The 12,660-nt window shown below is 42.6% G+C and overlaps 1 long non-coding RNA gene across 2 annotated transcripts in view; it reads right to left on the reverse strand.

Moving 5' to 3' along the window:
* Window positions 1-259: 259 nt before the first annotated feature.
* LOC135364739 (uncharacterized) overlaps window positions 260-12,660 on the reverse strand; it is a 132,529-nt gene continuing 120,128 nt past the window's right edge. For both annotated transcript variants that reach the window (XR_010412343.1, XR_010412344.1), the window contains exons 2-3: window positions 2,169-2,368; window positions 260-1,264 (exon numbers count right to left, since the gene is read on the reverse strand). This is a non-coding gene — a long non-coding RNA (uncharacterized LOC135364739). The remainder of the gene's footprint in view (window positions 1,265-2,168; window positions 2,369-12,660) is intronic.

Consider the following 12,660-nt stretch of genomic DNA (forward strand, 5'->3'; position numbering starts at 1 on the left):
ACAAGAGCCAAGATACTTGGAGGGAAAGGAGGGAGGGAAGGAGAGAGAGAAAGAAAGAAAAGGAAGGAAGGAAGGAAGGAAGGAAGGAAGGAAGGAAGGAAGGAAGGAAGGAAGGAAGGGAGGGAGGAAGGAAGGAAAGGAGAAAATGGCAAGAAGGAAAACTGTTTTCACCAGACTGACGCCTGTCAGATAAAAGAGACTGGAGCCATAAATTTCTCCCAGCGTTTCTAACAGGATTTTAATACAGCATTTGGCCATCATCTTTTTTTCATTCCTTTAATGACATACATGCCTGAAGTGTAGCCACGGAGCCTCTGAACTCTGTATATTTCTGTAATATACAAAGAAAACAGCCGTCACATCCATTTTAAGGAAATTTTAAATACATTACACTGAGGTCTATAGGCCCCGGATCTGAAGGGAACTGCACAAAGCCTGTCTGTACATCATCTGTGACGGGCCTGAATTCCAGCCAAGGCGGGGTTTTTTTTGTTTTGTTTTTTGTTTTTTTAAAATAATAAAATAAAATACTGTGTTTTTTTAAAAGGAACATTATATTTTTAAACTGGAAATCATTGTATTTTGTATCTTATGTGGCATCTGAAAGTGATTTAGTTGAACAATGTGGTTTCTGATTGGTATTTGAATTGGTTCCAGAACATTTTTCATAATAACCATCTTAAAGATCCCAATTATCTGATCCTCTTTCCCCCCTTCACATGGTTTCATAGGATGTTTCCAGAGAAAAAGAGAAACCTGCAGGGACAGGGAAACCAACTCACATCTAGCTGAGCCGTGTTTGCCTGCTAGGCTCAAAGGGAAAGGCTTGCTAGTTATTCTAAGTTGTCCAGGATGCATTTATGACTCCATAAAGGAGGCCTTGGCATTACCAGAATAATTACTTACTCAAACAAGCCCATAAAACCAAAGCATTGCCCCAACTAAAAGGCAAGCAGGGAACTTTTTCCTTTTAGTGTTAACATGTAAATCTAGTAAACTGTATTTAGATTTCTATGAAATCAGCTCTGGATGCAAAAATGGATACTTGATTTACCAGGTGGGCAGCTGAATCAATTCCCCAGGGTTACAGAGGGGCTAAGGGAAGGCAGTCCTGTTAAATATGAAAGAGCACTCGCTCATAAATGGACCCAGCCAGTAACATGCCGAAATTGTGTGGAGGGTAAGAGAGCAGGTCCTGGGGTCAGCTGGGTCCGATGCCGTCTCCACCACTATCGAATGGTGATCCATATTCTTTGTGTCTCATCTGTAAAGTAGAGATTGGAAGAAATGAATAGAATAATACATGTGATCAGCTTAGAGCAAGACCTTGTATATAGTGGCACAGTAGTAGCTCTTATTATTGGAAGTAATAGATCTTATTGCAATAAACAGTAGCTTTTATTATTACATATATTAATAATGCAAATAAATATTTTTTGAGCACTGAGGGTCAGCGCATAGTACCCAATGCTATACTAAGCATTTCAAATATGATCTTTCATATAATCCTCTCAAGGTAAAATTCATATCTCAGGTGAAGATTCTAGTAACTGGCAGAACTAGACAGAGAGCTACCAGATTTACCACTTAAAACCATGGGATACCCAGCTAAATTTGAATGTAAACAGGAAGTAATTTTTTAGAATAAACATGTTCCAAATATTGCATGAAACATGCATATGTATCCGGCAACCTAATTAGAAATCAAGCCCCCAGATCTATCTTATCAGGCCCTTGCTCTTTTTTTCTTCATACACAAAGAAAGTTATATCCAGGATATAACTTATTCCTTGTATGTTTTATTCTCTAGTATTTTTTCCCAACCAGAAGTTTCTTAGATAAGAAACAATCCAGAATGTATGTGGTTACCAACTATCAGGAAAAGCGAAATGCCAAAGACGATCAAGCTAACCCAGGGGGGCCAAGTGTAGAAGTTGTACGTCAAGCCCCATGTCCTGGAGATTATGATCTGAAAGCACGGCAGCAATTATTGAAAGCACTTAAAAACAAAGTGGCAAAATAACATTTTAGACTGAGAAAAAATATCTTTGCATCATAATGAGCAGCCAGAAATTGTGCTTAACATGTTTAATTTTTTTCTTAATGGTATGGATTAATAATCTGATTCACTCTTTCAACAAAAATTGATTGTCTTTATATCAAGTTACCATGTAGATGCTGAAGGAACAAAACAGATGCTGTCCGAGGGGCACATGGGTGGCTCAGTCAAGTTAAGCGTCTGCCTTCGGCTCAGGTCATGATCCCAGGGTCCTGGGATCAAGCCCCGCATCACTGGGCTCCCTGCTCAGTGGGGAGCCTGCTTCTCCCTCTCCCTCTGTAGCTCCCCCTGCTTGTGTGCTGTCTCTCTCTGTCAAATAAATAAATAAAATCTTTAAAAAAAAAAAAAACAAACAAAACACAAATGCTGTCACTGTTCTCACAGAATTTACACTTTAGTGAAGGGAACTTAAGTGATTAAACACAAAATCAAATATAAAGTTGCAATCATCACAAGATTTACGGAAGAAGAGTACACAGTGAGATGAGTCCATAGAGGGGCCCTGGAGTTCAGAGAAGCTTTCCATGAAATAGGCAGATTTCTCGGTGACCTGAGCTAAGATCTAAAGAATGAACATGATTTGACCAGAAAGTGTTCGTGGAACAATTAATAATGTGTGCAAAGTGCCATAAAAGAAGGGAACATGGCAAATATGAAGAACTGACAGAATATCTCTTCAGCCGATGGGGAGAGGTGAGGTCTGAGCAGTATTGGGAGTAGATGGGGCAGGAAATGTAACATATTAGTTACAGTAGACCAGTCCTCAGCAACACATGGGCCCAACCACATCATGGCTCAAGACGATAAATGCTTGTTTCTCTCTCATATAACATCTCAAGGCAATTCCAGGTTAGAGGTGGTGAAAGGGGATCCTAGGGAATCCATTGTCAGAGATTCATGCTAGCACTTCTCTGTTGTCTTCAACACGTGGCTTTCAAAGTCAACATAAGTCTTGCCGTCCCAGTCATCTGGAAAGGTCATGAACATGCCTGTCAGAGATTCTTATGGCCTGGGCCTGAAAGTAGAACAATATCACCTTTGCTCACATTCCATTAGCTAAACTCAGTCACGTGGTTACCCCTAAGATCTGCAAAATGTCTGTGTCACAGGAGGAAGAGGAATGGGTATTATTAACAGCTTGCACTGTCTGCCACAGGAGGTAGAACCAGATGATACGGAATTTTAGTTTTACCTCAAGACCAGTGAAAATCTATTGAGGGAATTTGAGCAAAAAGGAGTGAGGTGATCTGATATGTATTTGGAAAAGATGATTCTGGCAACAAACTGGAGAACAGTTTTAGTATATGTGCTGCCGAAGCAAGCACCAAATTGGAGAACAGATGAGAAAGGTACCAGAGTGGTTGTAGGGAGATCATATATTTGAGGAGAACATTCTAGCACTTTAGGCCAGACCTTGTGGTAGCATGGAATAGAGTAGTTGGTGGTGCTAGAAATAGGGAGAAGTAGATGGAGGCATTAGCACCAGGCGACCAAGCAGTGGCTAGAGAACAACGGACAAATATCTAATAAGCCTATTTTCTTTGTTAAACTGTTTTCTACTTCCTGTTATCCCCCAGCTCTCCTTTTGTACCCCTAGGCTCCTCAATCAGCATTGGTAACAATGAAGATGTAAGAATCATCATAAAGAATTCCTTGAATTTGGAAAAAGTTTTCAAAAGGGCTTTAAAGAACCTTTGGACTGAGTCCCTAGGGTATGAATTGGTTTAGCACAGCCTGGCTTTTTTTTTTTTTGAATACCAAGCAAGTAAAATGAAGTTAAAAAAAAAAAAATTTTTTTAAGATTTTATTTATTTATTTGAGAGAAAGAGTGAGCACGAATGAGGGTGCAGAGGGAAATGGAGAAGCAGACTTCCCATCGAGCAGGGAGCCTGCTGAGGGGCTCAATCCCAGGATCCTGGGACCACGACCTGAGCTGAAGGCAGATGCTTAACAGACTGAGCCACCCAGGCCCCCCTAAAAATGTTTTTAAAAACATAACACTGGAATGAGCATAAGGCAGGAATCAGAAAACACAGGACCCTTGTGTCACTGTTTGATTATTATCTTATGCATAAAATGAGGACAATAATACCTACACATCCTACCCCTTTGCTTTGGATGTTGTGAGAATGAAATGCCGTGGAAATGGCTTACACTGAGGTGCACAGTGGTTCATATTAACAGGGCTCCCTGGTGTTTGAAGTTCTGTAATGGCTTGCTCAAACTATTTAAGCAGACATTCATCAAAGTATTTTCACATAAAATAAAGAATTGCATGTTCAAAGCCTGTTCATTCTTTCCTTGTTTTTACTGCTACCTAATATAACAGTAAGCAAAAGTTATTTGCCTAGTATAAAAGGCTAAACAAACACAAGACATATAAGCATATTATTTAGTGTGCTGTTTAATTGAAGAGTTGAGAGCTCATTGATTGATTTTACTAGTGTGAAAGAGGTAGCTGCTCAACCTGATCTTCCTCATGGCTACCAAACCTAAACTACTCCCTTAGTCATCTAGTAAGCTGAAAATAGTAGTAGGAAAGGGCACTGGGTGGCTCAGTGGGTCCAACCCTTGATTTTGGCTCAGGTTGTGATCTCAGGGTCGAGGGATCAAGCCCCGCATTGGCCTCTTCGCTGGGCATGGAGCCTGCCTAAGATTCTCTCTCTCCCTCTCCCACCCACACCCTCTGTCCCTAAAAAAGGGGGGAAAATAGTAGTAGGTAACACTTAAATGCCAAGCACTGTTCTAAGTAATGTGTGTATATAAATGCTCACACTATGCACACATATATATCAATATGACTATGCCCCTCCCCACAATCCTACCTAGAGGATACCATGATCACCATATCCAGTTTCTAGGTGAAGAAACTGAGGCACTTACAGGCTAAGAAACTTGCCCAGAGTCACAAAGCTAATGAAGAGCTGAGTCAGAATTCGAATTTTGGCACCTCAACTCCAGAGTACATGCTCCTTAATCCCATAGTGCTGCATTTCTGTAATGTTCTAAATGCTGAATAAAGTGCTATATTCTGCCCCTATTAAGATTATCCTCATTCTAGGGGCACCTGGGTGGCTCAGTCGGTTAAACGCCTGCCTTCAGCTCAGGTCATGATCTCAGGGTCCTGGGATCCAGCCTCATGTCAGGCTCCCTGCTCAGTGGGGAGTCTGCTTCTCCCTCTCCCTCTGCCCCTCCCTCTTCCCCTGACTCATGCTCTCTCTCTCTTATAAATAAATAAAATCTTTTAAAAAAGATTATCCTCATTCTAGTTATTGCATTGTTTTCTCTAGAAGAATTTTCACTGACAGTCATCTGACTAAATTACTCCAAGAATTACCACTTGGCCCCATAGCTATTTAAGTGAGGCTAGTAAGATAATCCCAGATGGGTGGGGGAACTGGAAAATTCCACAAGGAACTGCAGCCAGTTAAAGTCTTGCCCGGCAAGGAGCTGGTTGCTGTCACAAAGTAGCTATGTCCACGTGACAAATTCCAGGGCCCACCAATGTGCAGAGACAAGGAAGTAAGGATTCAAGCCTTCCTTTTCTGGTGTCCACTGTCTTATAGATGGTTATAGAGAAGGCAGTACTTGAACTGAATCTTGGAAGTTTAATAGATACTCATTGAATTGACAAAGGGGAAGTGATTTCACCTAAAGCAAAGAAAGAAATAGCACAGAAGGGAGAGGGCAAGGGCTAGCAACTACGAGAAGAAGATGCCAGAAGCCAGGTCATGCGGGGCTTCGTTGAATGTGGTAAACTTATTCTGTGTAGCTCCAGGAGCCACTGAAGGGTTTTAAGCAGATGGATGATAAGTTTCGAATATCAGAGAAAGTATTAGGGTTAGGGGAAAGATTATGGTTTCAGCCTTGGGTTTCTGAGTTTGAGAAAGTCAAACTGAGGGAAATCCGGTGTAAGTGTTCTGTGGGCAAAGGGACATGAAGTTTACAGTTTAGAAGAGAGCTTTGAGCAAGAAACAGATTTGGGAGGCGACCGCAGTTAACTGGCAACTGAAGCCATGACCATAAAATGAGATTTTCCAAGCGAAAATAGACAAAAAGACAGAGGATAGAGATTGGGACCCTGAGGTCCACATTTGAGGGTGGTGGACAGATGAAGAATGAGCCTGGGGAGAGGCAACAAGTCAGGGGAATTACATGAGCAGGGCATACGCCAAGGGAGGAGGGAGCATTATTGAAAAGGGTGTGGGCAAAAAAGATGTCTCAGAGCGGTCAAATGAGGTGAGGGCTGAAAAACCCTTCTACTTCAATGGAGTGACAGGGCCAGCTCCTAATGGCAGGAGGTGAAAAGTGACCCCGAGGTTAGGAAATGAAATGAGAGAACAGGTGGAGAGGTTTCTGAGGAAGGAGAGGCAGAGGCAGCAACTTGGCAGCCATTCCACGGTCTGCTTCTCAGGGGCCCGGTTTCCTCAAGAAGCTGGGAAGAGACACAAGGCTCCATAGCCTTGTCTCTGACAGCCTCTTAGAACAGATGAGCGTTCCAGACACTTCCCCAGCTGGAGTTTCATGTGGGATTCCAGCAATCAATTTTTAGGATGATTTTCCAAATCCCAAAACATTGGACCCTACTTTGGGCCTCCGTTACCTAATATCTAGGGAGCACATGTGACGGCCTCAGAAGGCAGGGTCTTTGGTGTGTCAGGAGGAGCCCGCTGACTGAACTGAGTCTTCATGTTGTTATAAAACCCAGGTAATTTCATAGGCTGCAAGGAATTCTCACTGATTAGTTTTACTTTCCTCTATTAGTAAGTTTAGTTCATAATGATCATGCAACCTCAGGGGTATGACTTAAGACAAAAATATTCAAAGGAAACCCAGCTCTGTAGAGATTTCTCAGCTCGCCTTTCCCCGTGTTTAAAATTTCATGGTTTGTTATCTCCACCCCACCCCTCCCTTGTGTCATCTTGGACATGTCAGTTAATTTTGCAGGATCTCCCTGGCCTCATCTGTCTAAAAAGGGGACTGGACAAGATGCTGAATAAAACCATATTATTCTACACCAGGGGTCAGCAAACTTTTGCTATAAAAAGCCAGGTAATAAACACGTTTGGCTTTGCAGGCCATGTGGGCTCTGTTGCAACCACTCAGCTCTGCTGTCATAACACTAAAGCAGCCACAGACAATATATAAACAAATGAACATGGCTGTGTTCTGATAAAACTTCATTTACAAAAACAAACAGTGGGCCAGATTTGGTCTTCAGGCTGCAGTTTGCCAATTCCTATTCTAAGCTTTAAAATTAAGTCCTTCAATTTACTAAGCTGGATCTCTTAGACTCACGTATTAAAATAGTCACATCCCAGAAAAGGCAAATTATTCAGCTACTGTCAGCCATTATGTGGCAGGAATCACAAAATTTAACTCACACACCGAAAATGAGAAAAAGCAGAGAAATAGAAGGTTTAATATTTCATTGGTACACAGTCTGGTCTTCCTCAAAAGGTAGGTGAGAAAAATATACTAACAATCCAGTCAAGCTGAAAATTCAGTTTGATCCAATAATTTAAACAGTCTATTTGAGAAGTATTGAACTTTTTTGTCAAAAATTCCCAATCTCTGCAAAAGCCTTCCTTCCCCCTGCATAAAGATGGTGAGGAGTGAGGAAGTCAAAGAGAAGGAAGATGATTTGTGGGTCCCCAAGGGCCATAGGAAAGAGTAGGGTCTCCAGGAACAATGCCCCCTCCTTCCTGCTCTGGGATATCATCTTTATCTACAAGGTGCTGCATACTCTTCTGACATTCAGTGGTTAAGGTCTGTGGTCAGTATAACTTGCCATCTAGTTGGTCTTGGCTTGGGCTTGGCAGGGCTCCATAGTGATCCTTGGCTGATTCTGCCTCACTTCCTCTCCTGTTGGTGTTAGAGACCCCTCAAGGTCTGGTCATGGCTATCATTCATTAGGCCCAGGTCTGACAAGTGCACCTTGCAACTCTCACCATGGAAACATTGCAGCCCCTTCCCCCAAAACAGTGACACCCCCTCTGCCAAGTTCCATAGCCACATTCTCAGGTCTTTCTGAAGTCTGCCTGTGCAGCCATGCCTCTGGAAATGGTCGACCTCAGACCCTTTCTCTGCCTGAGTTTGTTGCATGATCAGGTTGATGGGACTGTGGCCCAGTTTGGTTTAAGGCAGCCACTAAGCTGGCCTCTGCCCCAGTCCCAACCTGCTTTGAGTTCTCTTCAACTTACCTAAGGGTAGACGAAGCAAGAGATAACTGACCACTTCACTACCTTACTCTCTACTCCACTCTCCTACTCACAATCTCTGCTCATCCATTTTACCCCCCCTGCTGCCATGGAGGTGACTCCACCTCATGGCCGATGAGCTGTCTTCTCACTGCTGCAGGAGACATCTCAGAACACAAGCCCTTCAAGCTGAGCTGTTCGTATGCTAAAGGCAGCAATGAAGGGATCTGGAGAACACTTTCCTATTAATGCCTGCTTGGCTCTCCAGACTATTGTTCAAAATCTATTTTTTATCTTAGAAGCTGTTTCCTATCTTTCTTCCTTGAATTCCTTACACAACAAATCATAATCTTTCCTCAGGTTAATGGATGGATGAATGCATTTGGAGCACTAGGATGAAGATCTTATGTCATAAGAGGTCAAATAAGGAATGCATATTTCCAAAGTAGTATGTCATTGCAATCATTTTCTTAATTTATTCAATAGTGTTTTGTTTTTCATGAAGATAGCTGAATAAAGGGAAGTTCCTGAGAGAAATAATCTCAGGACAGGTTGGTATTAATGCAGAAGAACATGGAGAGGCAATTAGCAGTATGTCAAGAGAGGCATGCTGGGTGTCCAGGCTTCAACATGTGGCCACTAGGCAGAGGGAAGAGGAAGAAGGTTGTAGAAATGCATTTCATGGATGTGTACAGGATTAACATGTCCCAGTATTACAATGGGAAAAAAAGACCTGAAGCATAAATCAGTCTGCAATCCAGTAAGAAGGTTTGGAGAGAAGATTGAAGTAACAAGCTAGAGCAATGATTTTGCATTATCTGAGCATTAGAACTTCAAGAGTTAGTTCTGTTGGTAAAATGGCACCAGGGAGGTAGAACCTTGTTCAGAAACAGAGCAAATTTATTTAGTTGATTGTCTCTGTGTGGTTTCCTTGACTTTGGGGCCAGGCTCAAAATTCAGGAGGTGCTAATGGTGAAGGGTCCAATAGAATGTTCCACGGAGAACTAAAGAGAACAGCTCAAAAGAAACATACACAAAAATATTTAGTAACTGAATAGAACATTTATATTTATTAAAAAATGGATAACTGCATATGGTCAGAAACTTATACCTACAATTTAAATGCCATCTTGCTACCTATGAAGCCATGGTAAACCCATAGGTAATTTACTCTTGACTTTGAAGTGTATTGTATAATTTTAGAATTATATTTTTTTCATAATTATGTCATCCTATGGCTGACATCAGCATTTCTTGAACGTGCACTGACTAGTAAAGAGATGGAAGAAGAAGTTAGTAAAACAAGCCAACCTAGCATTAAAATGCTCTTCAGAGAGTGGAATGTGTGCTTCATTTATTGACTACACATAGTATTCACAAAACAATCCCAGGCACTTGTGTATATAGAATAAATACTGCGCTGATTCCTCTCCTCAAGGAGATTAAGGTCTAATGGGAGGGAAATAAAATACATAAAATCAACATAAATACATACAGATGTGCACAGCAATTACAAGAGTGAGGTGGTCATATGGAATCAAGAATTAGGCTGATTAGTTGGGGAATGATTAGGTAAACCTCAAAATATATATATAAAGAAAATAGGGATGCAGTATTCAAGGTTGTTATCAATATAGTTTCCCCCCAAAATTTAGTTTCACAATATTCCTTAAGTTTATACCTGTAGCATGTGATCCCCAGCATCTAAGAAACTTTATTTCTAAGACTTATTTCCTACCTAATACCCAAAATAACTGCAGGGTTTAAGGATCTGTTACCAACCCTCACAGATTGCTGTTTCTCTATCAAAAACACTAAAATTAAATATGAGAGCTTGCTATTGTGTGATGGCAGATGTATGTATGAGGATATGTATCAACAACTCAAACTTGTCAGGTTCCCACAGTAGTGGTATGGTTGGGGTAGGATATTCTCTCAATGGGTTATCTGCAGCCACAGTCCCCAAAAATCCTCCCTTGGGCCCTGCCTCCCTTCACCAACACGATGTACATTCCAATGAGCATATATCTGTGCACTGGAACAGCTGCAGAGAATAATATCCTATGACTTATTCTGCAGCCTGACATAAGCAGGTTTCCTGGGAAACCTGGGACCTATTCTGCAGCCTGATATAAGCAGGTTTTCTGGGATCTTCCATCCTTCTCCTCCAGGCCAGAGGAATCAGGAAGAGGATCTATCTGTCTGTTTGTGAGGAATGCTGAAGACATAATTTCTAAGAAAGGAAGGAATGAAAAGCAGAAGCAAGTGAGAAAGCATATTCTTTGTACAAAGGGGGAACCAGAAAAGACATCCCATTAGAGAAGAAAAGAACCAGAAATTAAAAAGAAAACCAACCAAACAACAACAACAAACATCAATATAGCAGAGTCTAGATGGAGCTTAAAAGGGCTCCGGAATCCTACAGGCTGTTGCAGTCATTTGCCAAAAACCCACCCAGCAGTTCTCTGGGAAAAAGAAAAAAAAAGCCCATAGGGACTGAAAACATTGACTAATAATTCTTGAATCCATCTCCACAATATTATTCATCTCTGCCAAGGTCAAGTTTGGTCACTGCATGGCTGGAGGTCTGGGCATGCTGTTCCCAGTTTTATTTTTACAGTAGTTACGGAGCCCTTTATATTTTCAAGGGCCCTCCTGTCACTTATTACCCACCCGTCCAGACCACCCACCCATGCTCCCACACACAGTATGTCCAGACACACCCACAAATACCCAGATTCTTTAAACCTTATGGTGATTCAGGCTACAGGAATATTGTTTGCTCCAAATGACTCTGTTCTACATTCTTGGAGTTTCCCAAAATAAATCTGTTTCCCTCTCTGGGGACCAATCTGTGGATCTTTCCACTCCGCAAACATTTATAGAGCACCTACTGTGTGTAGAGCACAGATGGATATAGGAGCTAAAGGCGGCTCACCGGGAGGCGGGGAAGTGGATGTGAGCCCCATCCTGCTGAGCAGGTGGCTGGCTTCCTGTCACCACATGGGGGTTGGGGGAGGGGAGGCCCTATCTGAATGGATACCATTTCTCTCACCCACAATTCCTCCTCCCTCCTTTTGTTTCCTTCCCCTTTAATTCAATTCTTCATCTTTTGTGTCTCTCTCACTGCGCCCTCTCCTTCCTTCCCTGTTCTCCTTTTTCTAAGAAAAATAGGAGCTATCGCTGTGCTTTCCCTGCCTCCTTAGTAAACAACTCATGGGCCCTGTGGCCATACAAACTCTAAAAGCATGAAGGGAAGGGAAACAATTGTCCTAACTCAGAAAAGCTGACTTTGAGAAAACTATTTTCCTCCACATCCTAACACGGGTGCCCGCATATCAGAAAGGCCAGAAGGGCGGCCCAGCCACCCTGCGCTCAGGGCTGACAGCAGTGTGGACCTGCAGCCTTCCCAAAGCCCCCCCAGGCCCCGAGCCCTTAGGATAATTTATGAGGTGTCAGGATATTCTGGCCAGAAGGTCAGAAGAGAATGGGTTTTACACTTCAGCTGCCATGAAAGAGAAACAATTTAATTCTGTTTTACTCTGGCACTGTCTGTTTTCGCAATGAACAGGGGATTTGGGTCTCCTCAAGATTATTTGTCTAAGCAGAGACCAAGCCTATGCTGAGTCTTGAGAGGTCTGATTTGACTCTGGCTTCCTTCTCCTTCCTTCCCAACTAGGGAAGGAGGCACTTGCCTTTCCTATTGTACCAAAATGAGATTGGAATCCATTTTGCCCAGGCAATTGTTCTGTGCCAGTGAATACACCCGATGTCTGCAGTCATTCCATCCTCCTCTCAGTTTTAATGGGAAAAGAGTGGTTTGAGCACGTAAAGGTATGAGAAAGCCCTTTCCTAAATTCAGTGGGCCCCAGAATCTCTGCCAAGTCGTGGTCTTGAGTCTGAAGCAGTGTTTCCCTTGGCCTGGAAGCACAGCCTCCTGGCTCCTCCTGAAGCTACAGAACCAAAGACATTCCGCTGAGTAGCCTGAAGGTCTGCCTGCCAGCAAAACCCAAAGTCTCCTCCGAGAGATCTCAGAGTAGGAGCGCGTCCTCCCTCACTGACGGAGCAGCCAAGAAGACAAACACAAGGCAAGCCGGCTTCTCAAGATCCCACCAGCCCCCTTCTCTAAGCCAGACTGGAAAGGTCATCTGAGAATCAGAAGGGGACAGACAAAGCACATTATGCACAGTCACCCAGGATGCTTATGTGGCGGAAAGGGGCGCCTGGACTCTGGGGCCTAGAAGCAACAGGTCTTTCTGGACCAATCCACGTGATCTGCTGTGTTAAACTCATCTCCTAGGGTTTGGCCACGTGGCAGGCTCTAGAAAGACAGGAACAGTAACAGGATAAAATAGAACAGATTTCATCAAAGTTTAAGTGTAACTAAAAGGAACGAGAGAA

This window comes from Mirounga angustirostris, unplaced genomic scaffold (assembly GCF_029215605.1).
Source record: "Mirounga angustirostris isolate CCGP_5_RB_7025 unplaced genomic scaffold, mMirAng1.0.hap1 SCAF_6, whole genome shotgun sequence".
In the NCBI taxonomy this organism is placed as follows: domain Eukaryota; kingdom Metazoa; phylum Chordata; class Mammalia; order Carnivora; family Phocidae; genus Mirounga; species Mirounga angustirostris.